General features: G+C 54.0%; 1 protein-coding gene and 7 non-coding genes across 11 annotated transcripts in view; all 8 read right to left on the bottom strand.

The window, feature by feature from the left end:
* LOC138423313 (uncharacterized) overlaps positions 1 to 18518 on the bottom strand; it is a 107605-nt gene that overhangs the window by 77539 nt on the left and 11548 nt on the right. For all 4 annotated transcript variants that reach the window (XM_069559098.1, XM_069559095.1, XM_069559103.1 and 1 more), the window contains 6 exons: positions 14760 to 14964; positions 12093 to 12232; positions 9356 to 9495; positions 6618 to 6757; positions 3880 to 4019; positions 1142 to 1281 (listed from right to left, as the gene is read on the bottom strand). The gene's annotated coding sequence lies outside the window, so the exon portion shown is untranslated. The remainder of the gene's footprint in view (positions 1 to 1141; positions 1282 to 3879; positions 4020 to 6617; positions 6758 to 9355; positions 9496 to 12092; positions 12233 to 14759; positions 14965 to 18518) is intronic.
* Positions 839 to 931, bottom strand: LOC138423965 (small nucleolar RNA SNORD116). Its single transcript, XR_011250543.1, has one exon. It is a non-coding gene; the product is annotated as a small nucleolar RNA SNORD116 (small nucleolar RNA).
* On the bottom strand, positions 3577 to 3669 carry LOC138423964 (small nucleolar RNA SNORD116). Its single transcript, XR_011250542.1, has one exon. It is a non-coding gene; the product is annotated as a small nucleolar RNA SNORD116 (small nucleolar RNA).
* LOC138423963 (small nucleolar RNA SNORD116) lies at positions 6315 to 6407 on the bottom strand. Its single transcript, XR_011250541.1, has one exon. It is a non-coding gene; the product is annotated as a small nucleolar RNA SNORD116 (small nucleolar RNA).
* On the bottom strand, positions 9053 to 9145 carry LOC138423962 (small nucleolar RNA SNORD116). Its single transcript, XR_011250540.1, has one exon. It is a non-coding gene; the product is annotated as a small nucleolar RNA SNORD116 (small nucleolar RNA).
* Positions 11790 to 11882, bottom strand: LOC138424077 (small nucleolar RNA SNORD116). Its single transcript, XR_011250646.1, has one exon. It is a non-coding gene; the product is annotated as a small nucleolar RNA SNORD116 (small nucleolar RNA).
* Positions 14523 to 14614, bottom strand: LOC138423976 (small nucleolar RNA SNORD116). Its single transcript, XR_011250554.1, has one exon. It is a non-coding gene; the product is annotated as a small nucleolar RNA SNORD116 (small nucleolar RNA).
* On the bottom strand, positions 18295 to 18387 carry LOC138423974 (small nucleolar RNA SNORD116). Its single transcript, XR_011250552.1, has one exon. It is a non-coding gene; the product is annotated as a small nucleolar RNA SNORD116 (small nucleolar RNA).

The raw sequence follows: 18518 nt of genomic DNA, 5'->3' as shown, positions 1-18518 counted from the left end.
GATACAGTTTGAAAGACCTCTTACTGGCATCAGGCCACAAAGATCACTATCACCGAGTCTCCCAACCACCAGCAATGCCCTGTCCTCTGCACCCAGCAACCAGCAGCTCCAAAAGGACCACAGTATGTATCACTGAAGACAGAACAACAGTGCCTGAATATCAGGGGACAGATTGTCCCAGGAAATCATACTACACCTATCTTCACCTGCACAACCATTCTGCTCTAGGCCTCTGGCCAACCCACGGGAGGAATGTATGGCTACGATCGCCTCACAGTCCCCAGTGTCCTGCAAGGCTCAACACTGTGACAGGAGTTGCAATACAGGAACTGCCAAGAACAGAAACTAGACCTATTTCCTTTGGCCCCGGCCAACGTTCCACTAGGTCCCTGCAACTGCTACAGTACACAGGCCACTCGGGAATCTCACCGACCCAAAGGGCTGCAATGGCGAGGGCCTCAGATCTGACCTGGGGCTCCGATCGGAAACCACAGAAACTTTTGTGCTTCGGATTTCATATCACCACTACCCCAACGAGCGCAACTAGCAGCATTAACGGGAAGAAACACACCTTTCCGCGTGAAGAGCTCAAGAGCTCAGCCAGGATCTACTGTGACTCCTGCCACCACTGGACAAGCCGAATGCCTCTATGCTCCTCAGTGCCTTTACATGGACCTCGCATTCCAAGAGCCACTCCAACATCTGTACGCAGCCCACCCTCAGACGCGAGCCTCGCAAATGGTGGTGACCTAGCTCCTCCATGCCCGTGTGTGACATAGTGGGAGATGCACTCACTGCTAACCAGTCCCGCCCTTAACTCCAAGGGAGGCAACGTGCTGGACCTCAGTTTCGATGAGGAGACGGTAGTGAGTTCTCACTCATTTTGTTCAGATTTTCCAAGGAATGCATGTGAGGGTGTCATCATCGATCCGAGCACGTGTTGACTCACTGCCCACCTCCACGGGGCAGGCAGGGCCGCTCCCAGGAGGAGCCAGTGACTTTGGAGTCCCCCAACACCCAGGGGAACTCAGAGCCCCCAGGCTTCTCAGCAAAAGGAATGGTCCCTCCATACATACAGCCACTCAGGCAGTCTCAGGAAACCTGAAATCCATGACGCGTCTTGGGGCAGGGGAAGGCGTACCATGCTCGGTGATCCAAAAAGCAGTGGCCGCAACCTGGGCCCGCCACACTTCTCGCCGGGCTCCCCAGCACCTCGAGTCACCATCTCACGAGCGGGGCTCCATTTTCTGAGTGACGGGCACTCACACTTGAGAACTTCACCTGACAAGGGGACAGAAAACACAGGCAAGCTTCAGGTGTGTCCCCAGCTTCTCGCTAAGCAATACTGATGCCCACCGTTCCCTGAGGGAAGGCCTTTTTTGCTTCCCAACTGTAGTATCCCTTATGTACGACTGGATACCTATGTGTTGGCACAAGTGAAGAAAGTTAGGTTCATGTGACTGTGGATGTCTGCCTGACTGAGTGTGCAAGCGTGGCCGCAGACTTGATGTGGGTCTGAGTACTCGTGTTCTACTGTACCAACAACGACGTGCTCTCAGGATTCTGGGGGCCTTGGGAACTCTCTCCGTGTATTTCCGTGTCTCAGAGCCCCTGAGCAAAGGCCCTGGTGTCTGAGCACACACATCCTCTCCAGAGAGACCTGAACTCCCACGCTCCCACAAAACACCATGCAAAATTACACTGACGGGTTGACATAGGCTCTGGGCTCCCGATCTACATGATCCATGCGGTCTGACCAAAGCACAGGAACCTGACCACCTAAGGCCCCCTTGCGGAGCATCTGTGTGAATGTCCCTTACCGTGATACTACCCCAGCTACTATTACAGCTCAGGTGTCCTTGCCACAAGTCCCACCTCCTCCCTGAACTCTCTCTTCTGGAGAAGGCCTACAGTGTGGTTAACTTGGCCTTGGGCCAGATGCAGCCCACCATACGCTCGCAGAGCAGAAGAATACAGGGCATGCACCTCTTCCTGTGCAATTAGCCCAGTCGGTCTCCGGGGCTCCGCCGGAAAGCGCAAGACAAGAGCTGGTCATCCTCAGGTACCAGGATCCAGGGGTTACTCCCACAGAAACGGGGCCCATTTCCTGGCCAGATTATGCTCAGATCCACAGCCTGCAGGGCCCTGGGCACCAAACACACCCTAGAGAAAGCTCCCATACAGCAAGACTTGGTCTAAATTGAACTCCTTCTGCCTCCCAGGGTGACTCACCCACATCAGAAGCCTCCAAGGGCTCTACTCACACAGGGCAATCAGCACTCAGCAAGACCCACAGGAAGAAGGTGGCTTTCATTATGGCAACACCATGCCATCCTGCCTGGCAGCTTGTCCCCACCACGCAAGACCACCAAGCGCTCACAGATCACTAAGGCTGCTTCCAGGAAGACTTCACAAAAACAGGCAGGGGAAGACCCTGGATTTGCCAGGTTTCCCACCCGCATGTCAGGGGAGCCAATGGCTACTACACTGAAGCAGCGTGGTATGCCAACCAATGCCGGATCTCTACCACAACCACGGTCTTCCAAGGTTGATGTGTCACTGCCAGGGAGGTGAACACCTGGGTGGGATCCGGGCTGTCTTGCTCGCCCCATTCTTCAGAAACTCATCATACACGTTGTAAATTCCAGTCCCAAGGGCTAAATGGGGGCAACATACCTTATTACCACCAAGAGGGCTGGCTCCTAGGCCTAGTTATTGTAACTCTTCGAGGCACCAAAGATACAGTTTGAAAGACCTCTTACTGGCATCAGGCCACAAAGGTCACTATCACCGAGTCTCCCAACCACCAGCAATGCCCTGTCCTCTGCACCCAGCAACCTGCAGCTCCAAAAGGACCACAGTATGTATCACTGAAGACAGAACAACAGTGCCTGAATATCAGGGGACAGATTGTCCCAGGAAATCATACTACACCTATCTTCACCTGCACAACCATTCTGCTCTAGGCCTCTGGCCAACCCACGGGAGGAATGTATGGCTACGATCGCCTCACAGTCCCCAGTGTCCTGCAAGGCTCAACACTGTGACAGGAGTTGCAATACAGGAACTGCCAAGAACAGAAACTAGACCTATTTCCTTTGGCCCCGGCCAACGTTCCACTAGGTCCCTGCAACTGCTACAGTACACAGGCCACTCGGGAATCTCACCGACCCAAAGGGCTGCAATGGCGAGGGCCTCAGATCTGACCTGGGGCTCCGATCGGAAACCACAGAAACTTTTGTGCTTCGGATTTCATATCACCACTACCCCAACGAGCGCAACTAGCAGCATTAACGGGAAGAAACACACCTTTCCGCGTGACGAGCTCAAGAGCTCAGCCAGGATCTACTGTGACTCCTGCCACCACTGGACAAGCCGAATGCCTCTATGCTCCTCAGTGCCTTTACATGGACCTCGCATTCCAAGAGCCACTCCAACATCTGTACGCAGCCCACCCTCAGACGCGAGCCTCGCAAATGGTGGTGACCTAGCTCCTCCATGCCCGTGTGTGACATAGTGGGAGATGCACTCACTGCTAACCAGTCCCGCCCTTAACTCCAAGGGAGGCAACGTGCTGGACCTCAGTTTCGATGAGGAGACGGTAGTGAGTTCTCACTCATTTTGTTCAGATTTTCCAAGGAATGCATGTGAGGGTGTCATCATCGATCCGAGCACGTGCTGGCTCACTGCCCACCTCCACGGGGCAGGCAGGGCCGCTCCCAGGAGGAGCCAGTGACTTTGGAGTCCCCCAACACCCAGGGGAACTCAGAGCCCCCAGGCTTCTCAGCAAAAGGAATGGTCCCTCCATACATACAGCCACTCAGGCAGTCTCAGGAAACCTGAAATCCATGACGCGTCTTGGGGCAGGGGAAGGCGTACCATGCTCGGTGATCCAAAAAGCAGTGGCCGCAACCTGGGCCCGCCACACTTCTCGCCGGGCTCCCCAGCACCTCGAGTCACCATCTCACGAGCGGGGCTCCATTTTCTGAGTGACGGGCACTCACACTTGAGAACTTCACCTGACAAGGGGACAGAAAACACAGGCAAGCTTCAGGTGTGTCCCCAGCTTCTCGCTAAGCAATACTGATGCCCACCGTTCCCTGAGGGAAGGCCTTTTTTGCTTCCCAACTGTAGTATCCCTTATGTACGACTGGATACCCATGTGTTGGCACAAGTGAAGAAAGTTAGGTTCATGTGACTGTGGATGTCTGCCTGACTGAGTGTGCAAGCGTGGCCGCAGACTTGATGTGGGTCTGAGTACTCGTGTTCTACTGTACCAACAACGACGTGCTCTCAGGATTCTGGGGGCCTTGGGAACTCTCTCCGTGTATTTCCGTGTCTCAGAGCCCCTGAGCAAAGGCCCTGGTGTCTGAGCACACACATCCTCTCCAGAGAGACCTGAACTCCCACGCTCCCACAAAACACCATGCAAAATTACACTGACGGGTTGACATAGGCTCTGGGCTCCCGATCTACATGATCCATGCGGTCTGACCAAAGCACAGGAACCTGACCACCTAAGGCCCCCTTGCGGAGCATCTGTGTGAATGTCCCTTACCGTGATACTACCCCAGCTACTATTACAGCTCAGGTGTCCTTGCCACAAGTCCCACCTCCTCCCTGAACTCTCTCTTCTGGAGAAGGCCTACAGTGTGGTTAACTTGGCCTTGGGCCAGATGCAGCCCACCATACGCTCGCAGAGCAGAAGAATACAGGGCATGCACCTCTTCCTGTGCAATTAGCCCAGTCGGTCTCCGGGGCTCCGCCGGAAAGCACAAGACAAGAGCTGGTCATCCTCAGGTACCAGGATCCAGGGGTTACTCCCACAGAAACGGGGCCCATTTCCTGGCCAGATTATGCTCAGATCCACAGCCTGCAGGGCCCTGGGCACCAACCACACCCTAGAGAAAGCTCCCATACAGCAAGACTTGGTCTAAATTGAACTCCTTCTGCCTCCCAGGGTGACTCACCCACATCAGAAGCCTCCAAGGGCTCTACTCACACAGGGCAATCAGCACTCAGCAAGACCCACAGGAAGAAGGTGGCTTTCATTATGGCAACACCATGCCATCCTGCCTGGCAGCTTGTCCCCACCACGCAAGACCACCAAGCGCTCACAGATCACTAAGGCTGCTTCCAGGAAGACTTCACAAAAACAGGCAGGGGAAGACCCTGGATTTGCCAGGTTTCCCACCCGCATGTCAGGGGAGCCAATGGCTACTACACTGAAGCAGCGTGGTATGCCAACCAATGCCGGATCTCTACCACAACCATGGTCTTCCAAGGTTGATGTGTCACTGCCAGGGTGGTGAACACCTGGGTGGGATCCGGGCTGTCTTGCTCGCCCCATTCTTCAGGAACTCATCATACATGTTGTAAATTCCAGTCCCAAGGGCTAAATGGGGGCAACATACCTTATTACCACCAAGAGGGCTGGCTCCTAGGCCTAGTTATTGTAACTCTTCGAGGCACCAAAGATACAGTTTGAAAGACCTCTTACTGGCATCAGGCCACAAAGGTCACTATCACCGAGTCTCCCAACCACCAGCAATGCCCTGTCCTCTGCACCCAGCAACCAGCAGCTCCAAAAGGACCACAGTATGTATCACTGAAGACAGAACAACAGTGCCTGAATATCAGGGGACAGATTGTCCCAGGAAATCATACTACACCTATCTTCACCTGCACAACCATTCTGCTCTAGGCCTCTGGCCAACCCACGGGAGGAATGTATGGCTACGATCGCCTCACAGTCCCCAGTGTCCTGCAAGGCTCAACACTGTGACAGGAGTTGCAATACAGGAACTGCCAAGAACAGAAACTAGACCTATTTCCTTTGGCCCCGGCCAACGTTCCACTAGGTCCCTGCAACTGCTACAGTACACAGGCCACTCGGGAATCTCACCGACCCAAAGGGCTGCAATGGCGAGGGCCTCAGATCTGACCTGGGGCTCCGATCGGAAACCACAGAAACTTTTGTGCTTCGGATTTCATATCACCACTACCCCAACGAGCGCAACTAGCAGCATTAACGGGAAGAAACACACCTTTCCGCGTGACGAGCTCAAGAGCTCAGCCAGGATCTACTGTGACTCCTGCCACCACTGGACAAGCCGAATGCCTCTATGCTCCTCAGTGCCTTTACATGGACCTCGCATTCCAAGAGCCACTCCAACATCTGTACGCAGCCCACCCTCAGACGCGAGCCTCGCAAATGGTGGTGACCTAGCTCCTCCATGCCCGTGTGTGACATAGTGGGAGATGCACTCACTGCTAACCAGTCCCGCCCTTAACTCCAAGGGAGGCAACGTGCTGGACCTCAGTTTCGATGAGGAGACGGTAGTGAGTTCTCACTCATTTTGTTCAGATTTTCCAAGGAATGCATGTGAGGGTGTCATCATCGATCCGAGCACGTGCTGGCTCACTGCCCACCTCCACGGGGCAGGCAGGGCCGCTCCCAGGAGGAGCCAGTGACTTTGGAGTCCCCCAACACCCAGGGGAACTCAGAGCCCCCAGGCTTCTCAGCAAAAGGAATGGTCCCTCCATACATACAGCCACTCAGGCAGTCTCAGGAAACCTGAAATCCATGACGCGTCTTGGGGCAGGGGAAGGCGTACCATGCTCGGTGATCCAAAAAGCAGTGGCCGCAACCTGGGCCCGCCACACTTCTCGCCGGGCTCCCCAGCACCTCGAGTCACCATCTCACGAGCGGGGCTCCATTTTCTGAGTGACGGGCACTCACACTTGAGAACTTCACCTGACAAGGGGACAGAAAACACAGGCAAGCTTCAGGTGTGTCCCCAGCTTCTCGCTAAGCAATACTGATGCCCACCGTTCCCTGAGGGAAGGCCTTTTTTGCTTCCCAACTGTAGTATCCCTTATGTACGACTGGATACCCATGTGTTGGCACAAGTGAAGAAAGTTAGGTTCATGTGACTGTGGATGTCTGCCTGACTGAGTGTGCAAGCGTGGCCGCAGACTTGATGTGGGTCTGAGTACTCGTGTTCTACTGTACCAACAACGACGTGCTCTCAGGATTCTGGGGGCCTTGGGAACTCTCTCCGTGTATTTCCGTGTCTCAGAGCCCCTGAGCAAAGGCCCTGGTGTCTGAGCACACACATCCTCTCCAGAGAGACCTGAACTCCCACGCTCCCACAAAACACCATGCAAAATTACACTGACGGGTTGACATAGGCTCTGGGCTCCCGATCTACATGATCCATGCGGTCTGACCAAAGCACAGGAACCTGACCACCTAAGGCCCCCTTGCGGAGCATCTGTGTGAATGTCCCTTACCGTGATACTACCCCAGCTACTATTACAGCTCAGGTGTCCTTGCCACAAGTCCCACCTCCTCCCTGAACTCTCTCTTCTGGAGAAGGCCTACAGTGTGGTTAACTTGGCCTTGGGCCAGATGCAGCCCACCATACGCTCGCAGAGCAGAAGAATACAGGGCATGCACCTCTTCCTGTGCAATTAGCCCAGTCGGTCTCCGGGGCTCCGCCGGAAAGCGCAAGAGAAGAGGTGGTCATCCTCAGGTACCAGGATCCAGGGGTTACTCCCACAGAAACGGGGCCCATTTCCTGGCCAGATTATGCTCAGATCCACAGCCTGCAGGGCCCTGGGCACCAACCACACCCTAGAGAAAGCTCCCATAAAGCAAGACTTGGTCTAAATTGAACTCCTTCTGCCTCCCAGGGTGACTCACCCACATCAGAAGCCTCCAAGGGCTCTACTCACACAGGGCAATCAGCACTCAGCAAGACCCACAGGAAGAAGGTGGCTTTCATTATGGCAACACCATGCCATCCTGCCTGGCAGCTTGTCCCCACCACGCAAGACCACCAAGCGCTCACAGATCACTAAGGCTGCTTCCAGGAAGACTTCACAAAAACAGGCAGGGGAAGACCCTGGATTTGCCAGGTTTCCCACCCGCATGTCAGGGGAGCCAATGGCTACTACACTGAAGCAGCGTGGTATGCCAACCAATGCCGGATCTCTACCACAACCACGGTCTTCCAAGGTTGATGTGTCACTGCCAGGGAGGTGAACACCTGGGTGGGATCCGGGCTGTCTTGCTCGCCCCATTCTTCAGAAACTCATCATACACGTTGTAAATTCCAGTCCCAAGGGCTAAATGGGGGCAACATACCTTATTACCACCAAGAGGGCTGGCTCCTAGGCCTAGTTATTGTAACTCTTCGAGGCACCAAAGATACAGTTTGAAAGACCTCTTACTGGCATCAGGCCACAAAGGTCACTATCACCGAGTCTCCCAACCACCAGCAATGCCCTGTCCTCTGCACCCAGCAACCTGCAGCTCCAAAAGGACCACAGTATGTATCACTGAAGACAGAACAACAGTGCCTGAATATCAGGGGACAGATTGTCCCAGGAAATCATACTACACCTATCTTCACCTGCACAACCATTCTGCTCTAGGCCTCTGGCCAACCCACGGGAGGAATGTATGGCTACGATCGCCTCACAGTCCCCAGTGTCCTGCAAGGCTCAACACTGTGACAGGAGTTGCAATACAGGAACTGCCAAGAACAGAAACTAGACCTATTTCCTTTGGCCCCGGCCAACGTTCCACTAGGTCCCTGCAACTGCTACAGTACACAGGCCACTCGGGAATCTCACCGACCCAAAGGGCTGCAATGGCGAGGGCCTCAGATCTGACCTGGGGCTCCGATCGGAAACCACAGAAACTTTTGTGCTTCGGATTTCATATCACCACTACCCCAACGAGCGCAACTAGCAGCATTAACGGGAAGAAACACACCTTTCCGCGTGAAGAGCTCAAGAGCTCAGCCAGGATCTACTGTGACTCCTGCCACCACTGGACAAGCCGAATGCCTCTATGCTCCTCAGTGCCTTTACATGGACCTCGCATTCCAAGAGCCACTCCAACATCTGTACGCAGCCCACCCTCAGACGCGAGCCTCGCAAATGGTGGTGACCTAGCTCCTCCATGCCCGTGTGTGACATAGTGGGAGATGCACTCACTGCTAACCAGTCCCGCCCTTAACTCCAAGGGAGGCAACGTGCTGGACCTCAGTTTCGATGAGGAGACGGTAGTGAGTTCTCACTCATTTTGTTCAGATTTTCCAAGGAATGCATGTGAGGGTGTCATCATCGATCCGAGCACGTGCTGGCTCACTGCCCACCTCCACGGGGCAGGCAGGGCCGCTCCCAGGAGGAGCCAGTGACTTTGGAGTCCCCCAACACCCAGGGGAACTCAGAGCCCCCAGGCTTCTCAGCAAAAGGAATGGTCCCTCCATACATACAGCCACTCAGGCAGTCTCAGGAAACCTGAAATCCATGACGTGTCTTGGGGCAGGGGAAGGCGTACCATGCTCGGTGATCCAAAAAGCAGTGGCCGCAACCTGGGCCCGCCACACTTCTCGCCGGGCTCCCCAGCACCTCGAGTCACCATCTCACGAGCGGGGCTCCATTTTCTGAGTGACGGGCACTCACACTTGAGAACTTCACCTGACAAGGGGACAGAAAACACAGGCAAGCTTCAGGTGTGTCCCCAGCTTCTCGCTAAGCAATACTGATGCCCACCGTTCCCTGAGGGAAGGCCTTTTTTGCTTCCCAACTGTAGTATCCCTTATGTACGACTGGATACCCATGTGTTGGCACAAGTGAAGAAAGTTAGGTTCATGTGACTGTGGATGTCTGCCCGACTGAGTGTGCAAGCGTGGCCGCAGACTTGATGTGGGTCTGAGTACTCGTGTTCTACTGTACCAACAACGACGTGCTCTCAGGATTCTGGGGGCCTTGGGAACTCTCTCCGTGTATTTCCGTGTCTCAGAGCCCCTGAGCAAAGGCCCTGGTGTCTGACACACACATCTTCTCCAGAGAGACCTGAACTCCCACGCTCCCACAAAACACCATGCAAAATTACACTGACGGGTTGACATAGGCTCTGGGCTCCCGATCTACATGATCCATGCGGTCTGACCAAAGCACAGGAACCTGACCACCTAAGGCCCCCTTGCGGAGCATCTGTGTGAATGTCCCTTACCGTGATACTACCCCAGCTACTATTACAGCTCAGGTGTCCTTGCCACAAGTCCCACCTCCTCCCTGAACTCTCTCTTCTGGAGAAGGCCTACAGTGTGGTTAACTTGGCCTTGGGCCAGATGCAGCCCACCATACGCTCGCAGAGCAGAAGAATACAGGGCATGCACCTCTTCCTGTGCAATTAGCCCAGTCGGTCTCCGGGGCTCCGCCGGAAAGCGCAAGACAAGAGCTGGTCATCCTCAGGTACCAGGATCCAGGGGTTACTCCCACAGAAACGGGGCCCATTTCCTGGCCAGATTATGCTCAGATCCACAGCCTGCAGGGCCCTGGGCACCAACCACACCCTAGAGAAAGCTCCCATAAAGCAAGACTTGGTCTAAATTGAACTCCTTCTGCCTCCCAGGGTGACTCACCCACATCAGAAGCCTCCAAGGGCTCTACTCACACAGGGCAATCAGCACTCAGCAAGACCCACAGGAAGAAGGTGGCTTTCATTATGGCAACACCATGCCATCCTGCCTGGCAGCTTGTCCCCACCACGCAAGACCACCAAGCGCTCACAGATCACTAAGGCTGCTTCCAGGAAGACTTCACAAAAACAGGCAGGGGAAGACCCTGGATTTGCCAGGTTTCCCACCCGCATGTCAGGGGAGCCAATGGCTACTACACTGAAGCAGCGTGGTATGCCAACCAATGCCGGATCTCTACCACAACCATGGTCTTCCAAGGTTGATGTGTCACTGCCAGGGTGGTGAACACCTGGGTGGGATCCGGGCTGTCTTGCTCGCCCCATTCTTCAGAAACTCATCATACATGTTGTAAATTCCAGTCCCAAGGGCTAAATGGGGGCAACATACCTTATTACCACCAAGAGGGCTGGCTCCTAGGCCTAGTTATTGTAACTCTTCGAGGCACCAAAGATACAGTTTGAAAGACCTCTTACTGGCATCAGGCCACAAAGGTCACTATCACCGAGTCTCCCAACCACCAGCAATGCCCTGTCCTCTGCACCCAGCAACCAGCAGCTCCAAAAGGACCACAGTATGTATCACTGAAGACAGAACAACAGTGCCTGAATATCAGGGGACAGATTGTCCCAGGAAATCATACTACACCTACCTTCACCTGCACAACCATTCTGCTCTAGGCCTCTGGCCAACCCACGGGAGGAATGTATGGCTACGATCGCCTCACAGTCCCCAGTGTCCTGCAAGGCTCAACACTGTGACAGGAGTTGCAATACAGGAACTGCCAAGAACAGAAACTAGACCTATTTCCTTTGGCCCCGGCCAACGTTCCACTAGGTCCCTGCAACTGCTACAGTACACAGGCCACTCGGGAATCTCACCGACCCAAAGGGCTGCAATGGCGAGGGCCTCAGATCTGACCTGGGGCTCCGATCGGAAACCACAGAAACTTTTGTGCTTCGGATTTCATATCACCACTACCCCAACGAGCGCAACTAGCAGCATTAACGGGAAGAAACACACCTTTCCGCGTGAAGAGCTCAAGAGCTCAGCCAGGATCTACTGTGACTCCTGCCACCACTGGACAAGCCGAATGCCTCTATGCTCCTCAGTGCCTTTACATGGACCTCGCATTCCAAGAGCCACTCCAACATCTGTACGCAGCCCACCCTCAGACGCGAGCCTCGCAAATGGTGGTGACCTAGCTCCTCCATGCCCGTGTGTGACATAGTGGGAGATGCACTCACTGCTAACCAGTCCCGCCCTTAACTCCAAGGGAGGCAACGTGCTGGACCTCAGTTTCGATGAGGAGACGGTAGTGAGTTCTCACTCATTTTGTTCAGATTTTCCAAGGAATGCATGTGAGGGTGTCATCATCGATCCGAGCACGTGCTGGCTCACTGCCCACCTCCACGGGGCAGGCAGGGCCGCTCCCAGGAGGAGCCAGTGACTTTGGAGTCCCCCAACACCCAGGGGAACTCAGAGCCCCCAGGCTTCTCAGCAAAAGGAATGGTCCCTCCATACATACAGCCACTCAGGCAGTCTCAGGAAACCTGAAATCCATGACGCGTCTTGGGGCAGGGGAAGGCGTACCATGCTCGGTGATCCAAAAAGCAGTGGCCGCAACCTGGGCCCGCCACACTTCTCGCCGGGCTCCCCAGCACCTCGAGTCACCATCTCACGAGCGGGGCTCCATTTTCTGAGTGACGGGCACTCACACTTGAGAACTTCACCTGACAAGGGGACAGAAAACACAGGCAAGCTTCAGGTGTGTCCCCAGCTTCTCGCTAAGCAATACTGATGCCCACCGTTCCCTGAGGGAAGGCCTTTTTTGCTTCCCAACTGTAGTATCCCTTATGTACGACTGGATACCCATGTGTTGGCACAAGTGAAGAAAGTTAGGTTCATGTGACTGTGGATGTCTGCCCGACTGAGTGTGCAAGCGTGGCCGCAGACTTGATGTGGGTCTGAGTACTCGTGTTCTACTGTACCAACAACGACGTGCTCTCAGGATTCTGGGGGCCTTGGGAACTCTCTCCGTGTATTTCCGTGTCTCAGAGCCCCTGAGCAAAGGCCCTGGTGTCTGACACACACATCTTCTCCAGAGAGACCTGAACTCCCACGCTCCCACAAAACACCATGCAAAATTACACTGACGGGTTGACATAGGCTCTGGGCTCCCGATCTACATGATCCATGCGGTCTGACCAAAGCACAGGAACCTGACCACCTAAGGCCCCCTTGCGGAGCATCTGTGTGAATGTCCCTTACCGTGATACTACCCCAGCTACTATTACAGCTCAGGTGTCCTTGCCACAAGTCCCACCTCCTCCCTGAACTCTCTCTTCTGGAGAAGGCCTACAGTGTGGTTAACTTGGCCTTGGGCCAGATGCAGCCCACCATACGCTCGCAGAGCAGAAGAATACAGGGCATGCACCTCTTCCTGTGCAATTAGCCCAGTCGGTCTCCGGGGCTCCGCCGGAAAGCGCAAGACAAGAGCTGGTCATCCTCAGGTACCAGGATCCAGGGGTTACTCCCACAGAAACGGGGCCCATTTCCTGGCCAGATTATGCTCAGATCCACAGCCTGCAGGGCCCTGGGCACCAACCACACCCTAGAGAAAGCTCCCATAAAGCAAGACTTGGTCTAAATTGAACTCCTTCTGCCTCCCAGGGTGACTCACCCACATCAGAAGCCTCCAAGGGCTCTACTCACACAGGGCAATCAGCACTCAGCAAGACCCACAGGAAGAAGGTGGCTTTCATTATGGCAACACCATGCCATCCTGCCTGGCAGCTTGTCCCCACCATGCAAGACCACCAAGCGCTCACAGATCACTAAGGCTGCTTCCAGGTAGACTTCACAAAAACAGGCAGGGGAAGACCCTGGATTTGCCAGGTTTCCCACCCGCATGTCAGGGGAGCCAATGGCTACTACACTGAAGCAGCATGGTATGCCAACCAATGCCGGATCTCTACCACAACCACGGTCTTCCAAGGTTGATGTGTCACTGCCAGGGTGGTGAACACCTGGGTGGGATCCGGGCTGTCTTGCTGGCCCCATTCTTCAGGAACTCATACACGTTTTAAATTCCAGTCCCAAGGGCTAAATGGGGGCAACATACCTTATTACCACCAAGAGGGCTGGCTCCTAGGCCTAGTTATTGTAACTCTTCGAGGCACCAAAGATACAGTTTGAAAGACCTCTTACTGGCATCAGGCCACAAAGGTCACTATCACCGAGTCTCCCAACCACCAGCAATGCCCTGTCCTCTGCACCCAGCAACCAGCAGCTCCAAAAGGACCACAGTATGTATCACTGAAGACAGAACAACAGTGCCTGAATATCAGGGGACAGATTGTCCCAGGAAATCATACTACACCTATCTTCACCTGCACAACCATTCTGCTCTAGGCCTCTGGCCAACCCACGGGAGGAATGTATGGCTACGATCGCCTCACAGTCCACAGTGTCCTGCAAGGCTCAACACTGTGACAGGAGTTGCAATACAGGAACTGCCAAGAACAGAAACTAGACCTATTTCCTTTGGCCCCGGCCAACGTTCCACTAGGTCCCTGCAACTGCTACAGTACACAGGCCACTCGGGAATCTCACCGACCCAAAGGGCTGCAATGGCGAGGGCCTCAGATCTGATCTGGACCTCCAATCAGAAATTTCAGAAGCTTCCTCGCTTCAGTTTCCACATCAGCACAGCCCCAACTAGTGCACTCATTGCAGGAACCAGGACGAAATGTGCCTTTTCATGTCAAGAGCTCCATGGTCCTACGACAGGATCTACTGTGACTCTTATCACCACTGGACAAGCCTCTTCTGCTCGTCAGTGGCATTCACCATGCAGCTCTCATTCCAAGAAGACTGCTCAAACACCTGTACATGCCCAGCCTCAGACAGGAGCCTCGCAAGTGTTGGTGACCCCAGTGCTCTATGCCTGTGTGTGACACAAGTGAAGCTGCCCGCACTTCTAACCAGTCCTGCCCTTAGCCCCAGAGGAGACAGCATGGTCGACCTTGTTTCGATGAGGAGATTGTATCAATTTCTCACTCATTTTGTTCATATTTTCCAGGGAATGCATGTGAGGGTGCCATCATCGATCTGAGCACCTGCTGGTTCGCTGTACACTTTAGCCAGGAAGGCAGGCCAGCCCCCAGGAGGAGCAAGTGACATGGGAGTCTCCCAGCAGCTGGGGGAACTCAGAGCTCCTAGGCTTCTTGGCCAGAAGAACTGTCCATCTAAACTTACAGCTACTCAGGCCGTCCCAGGAAACTGTAAATCCATGACACATCTTGGGTCAGCTGAAGGCATTCCATGCTCAGTGATCCAAAAAGTAGAGGTAGCAACCTGGGCCCTCCACACTTCTTGTTGGACTCCCTTGCACCTTGAATCACCACCTCACGCGCAGGGCTTCGTATCCTGGGTGATGCGCAGTCATACCTGGCAATGTCACCTGACAAGGGGACAGAAAGCACAGGCAGGCTTCAGATGTGTTCCCTCGTTCTTGCTGAACAATACTGATGCCCATGGTTCTCTGGGGGAAGTTCTGGATCTTAGCCCCAACTGTCTTGATCCCTTACATATGACTGGATACCTCTCTCTCACCAGGAGTGTAGGAAATTAGTTTCAAGTGCCTGTGGGTATCTATCTCTCTGAAAGCCGTATGTGGCCAGGGGATTCAATGTGGGGCTGAGTGCGTGTGTTCTGGTCTACCAACAAAGATATACTCTCAGGATTCTGGGTGTGCCTCTGAAACTCCTGGGGGTCTCTGTGTCAGAGCCCCTTTGCAAAGGCCTCAGTGTCTGAATAGGCATGACTTCGCCACAGAGCCCTGACCTCCTGCCATCACATAAAATGGCAGATGAAGCATGCTGCCTTCAACAAGCCCCATGCAATATTCATCCAGAGGGCCTGTTGAAACAGGCTCTGGGCTCCTGATCCCCATGACACCCACCCTCTGATCAAAGCACATTGACCTGACTGCTCAAGGTCACCCTGCAGAGCATCTGTGTGACTGCCACCTACACTGAGACCATGCCAGGTTCTACTACAGCTCAGGTGTCCTTGCCCACAAGTCCCCCTCCCTTCAAGAACAGGGGTACTTTCCCCAAGAAGCTTCAGGTGGCTCATTGTACACCTCAGTAGGGCAGGCAGTACAGCTCCCAGGAGGAGCCAGTGAGCCTGGGAGTCCTCTCGCAGCTAGGCAATTCAAAGCCCCCAGGCTTCTCGGTAAGAGGATCATTCCATCCACACTTAGAGCTACTCAGGCAATCTCATGGAACCCACGGAACCCTTAATCCAAAAGGGGGAAGGTGTACCCTCCATAGTGATTGAGAAAGCTGTGGCAGCAACTTGGGCCCACCACACTTCTGACCAGACTTCCTTGCATCTGAAGTCAATATATACCACACATGGCCTCTTTTCCTGGGTGATGGACAGTCATACCCAACAATTGTTCCTGAAAACTGAAAAGCACAGGCATGCTTCAGATGTGCATCCCATTCTCTCTGAATAACATCCACGCTGACAGTTCCCTGGTTGAAGGCCTTCATTTGCTTTCTAACTGCCTCAATCCCTTATATACCAGTGGATACATAAGCATCAGCAGACTGTAGGAAATTAGGATGTATTATCTGTGTGTGTCTGTTTGGCTGACTGTTTGTGGTGAGGGGCTTGATGTTAGGCTGTGTGTGTGTTCCAGTGTACAAAGATAAGCTTTCAGGATTCTGGGTGTGGATCTGGAACTCCTGGTTGTCTCCTTAAAGGCTGAGCCCCTTTGTAAAGGCCTCATTGCCTGAAAAGGTATGCCTTCTCTACAGAGCCCTGAGGTCCAGCCTTCCCACAATACGGCAGATCACGCCTGACACCTTCCATAAGCCCCACGCAAACTTTCACCCTGAGGGGCTGTTCACATAGGGCATGGGCTCCTGATTTCCAAAACCCACGCGCTCTGACCAAAGCACAGGAACCTGACTGCTCAAAATCAGCAAATGGAGCCTCCGTGGAACTGCCACATATCCGGAGGCCATGCCAGTACTACTACAATTAGTTGTCCCTTCTCACAAGTTCCAGCTCCTCAAGGTACAAGTGAAGTTTCCTGAGAAGACAGACAATTCCATGAACTTCGCCCCAGAGCAGAAAAGCCCCACCACACCCTCAAAATGCTAAAATAACTCAGGGCATGAAACTTGTCTAGCTGACTGTGTCCAATCACTCTCCAGTGCTCCACTGGAAAGTGAAGATGGGAGATGGTCATCCTCAGGGATCAGAGTTCAGGGGTCACTCTCACAGAAACTGGGACCCTTTAGCAGTCAGATTAGGCTCAAATCCATATCCCTGTGGGCCCTGGGTACCAACCACACCTGAGGAAAAGCTCCCCTAGTTCAGGGCTTAGTCCAAGCTGAACTGCTCCTGCTCCCAAGGCTTCTCAACCCCATCAGAAGCCTTAAGGTGCCCTGCTCAAACAAGGGACCATCAGCACCCAGAAAGACCCACAGAAGTAAGAAGGCCTTGATTAGTTGACCCACACCGTTCTGCCCGGCACCTCTTCTCCACCAGAGCAAAACTACCAAGTCCATCCAGGACACCAAGGCTGCTTCAAAGACCTGAGAAGAGGTGTCAGGAGAAAAGCTTTGCTGTGCAAGATTTCCCGAAACCGTGCCAGGGTAGCCACTGGCTACACCATGGAGGCAGGGTTGGCATGCCAACCAAGGCCCAACCTCTACCACAACCACTGCCTCAGTGATGATACTTCTCTGCAGGGTGGAAAACACCTGGCCATCTTGCCCCATCCCTTAGGAATTCTTACAGCTTGAAAATTCCATGCCCAAGAGCCAAAGGGACCAACAGGCATGTGCGCAGACCTCAGTTCTACCCAGACTGGTTGGCAGGCAAGCCTCAGTACATGGAATTCTTCAAGGCCCCTGCAAGATACCCTTGAGTATCCCTCTTCAGGTATCAGGCCACCAAGGCCACAGAAGTCTCCTGAGGACCAGCGGGCCCTCTCTTTTGCAGGGAGCCAAGGGCACCTTCAAGGGGACCAAGGTATCCTTGGAAACACAAAGACAGTACCTGCAGTCTCAGGGAGACAGTTCATCACAGGAAATCACACCGCAACTTTCCTCACCTGCAGTACGCTTTTCCTAGGTACTCTGGCTAACCCACAGAAGGAATGCAGAGCTGGTACCTCACCACACTCCACAGTGGCCTCCACAGATCAAGCACTGTGCCAAGAGTTGCAATATAGGAGTTGCCAACTGCAGAAATGAGGCCTACTGCCTTTTGTCAATGCCACTGATCCACCAGGTCACTGCAACTGCTGCAGCCAACCACACCCTCAAGAATCCTACCACGCCCTCAAGAATCTTAAAAACCCAAAGGGCTGCAATGGCGAGGGCCTCAGATCTGGCCTGGGGCTGCAATCAAGAAACCACTGTAGCTTCCTTTCTTTGGCTTCCACGTCAGCACAGCCCTAACTGCTGCACTTGCAGCAGGAGCTGGGGCGAAACACACCTGTTCAAGCCAAGAGCTCAATGTGCCTAGGCCAGGATCTACTGCAACTCCTACCACCAGTTGCCAAGCTGGCAGCCTCCTCTGCCCCTCACAGTCATTACCAAGGACCTGGCACTCTCAAGTCCACTCAAATGCCTGTCCACAGCCCACCCTCAGATGGGAGCCTCACAAATTGTGGTGACCTGGGTGCTGTGCCCATGTGTATGACACAGATGTAGCTGGCCCTCTTGCTAACTAGCCCCTCCCGTAGCCACAGGGGCAGCAACGTGCTGGACCTCAGTTTCGATGAGGAGACGGTAGTGAGTTCTCACTCATTTTGTTCAGATTTTCCAAGGAATGCAGGTGAGGGTGTCATCATTGATCTGAGCACGTGCTGGCTTGCTGCCCACCTCTGCAGGGCAGGCAGCACAGATCCCAGGAGGAGCCAGTGACCTGAGTCTCCCCCAGAACCAGGGGGAACTCAGAGCCCCCAGGCTTTTCAGCAAGAGGAACAGT

Source organism: Ovis canadensis, chromosome 18 (genome assembly GCF_042477335.2).
Source record: "Ovis canadensis isolate MfBH-ARS-UI-01 breed Bighorn chromosome 18, ARS-UI_OviCan_v2, whole genome shotgun sequence".
Lineage (NCBI taxonomy): Eukaryota > Metazoa > Chordata > Mammalia > Artiodactyla > Bovidae > Ovis > Ovis canadensis.
This window is presented reverse-complemented; position numbering and strand designations above follow the sequence as displayed.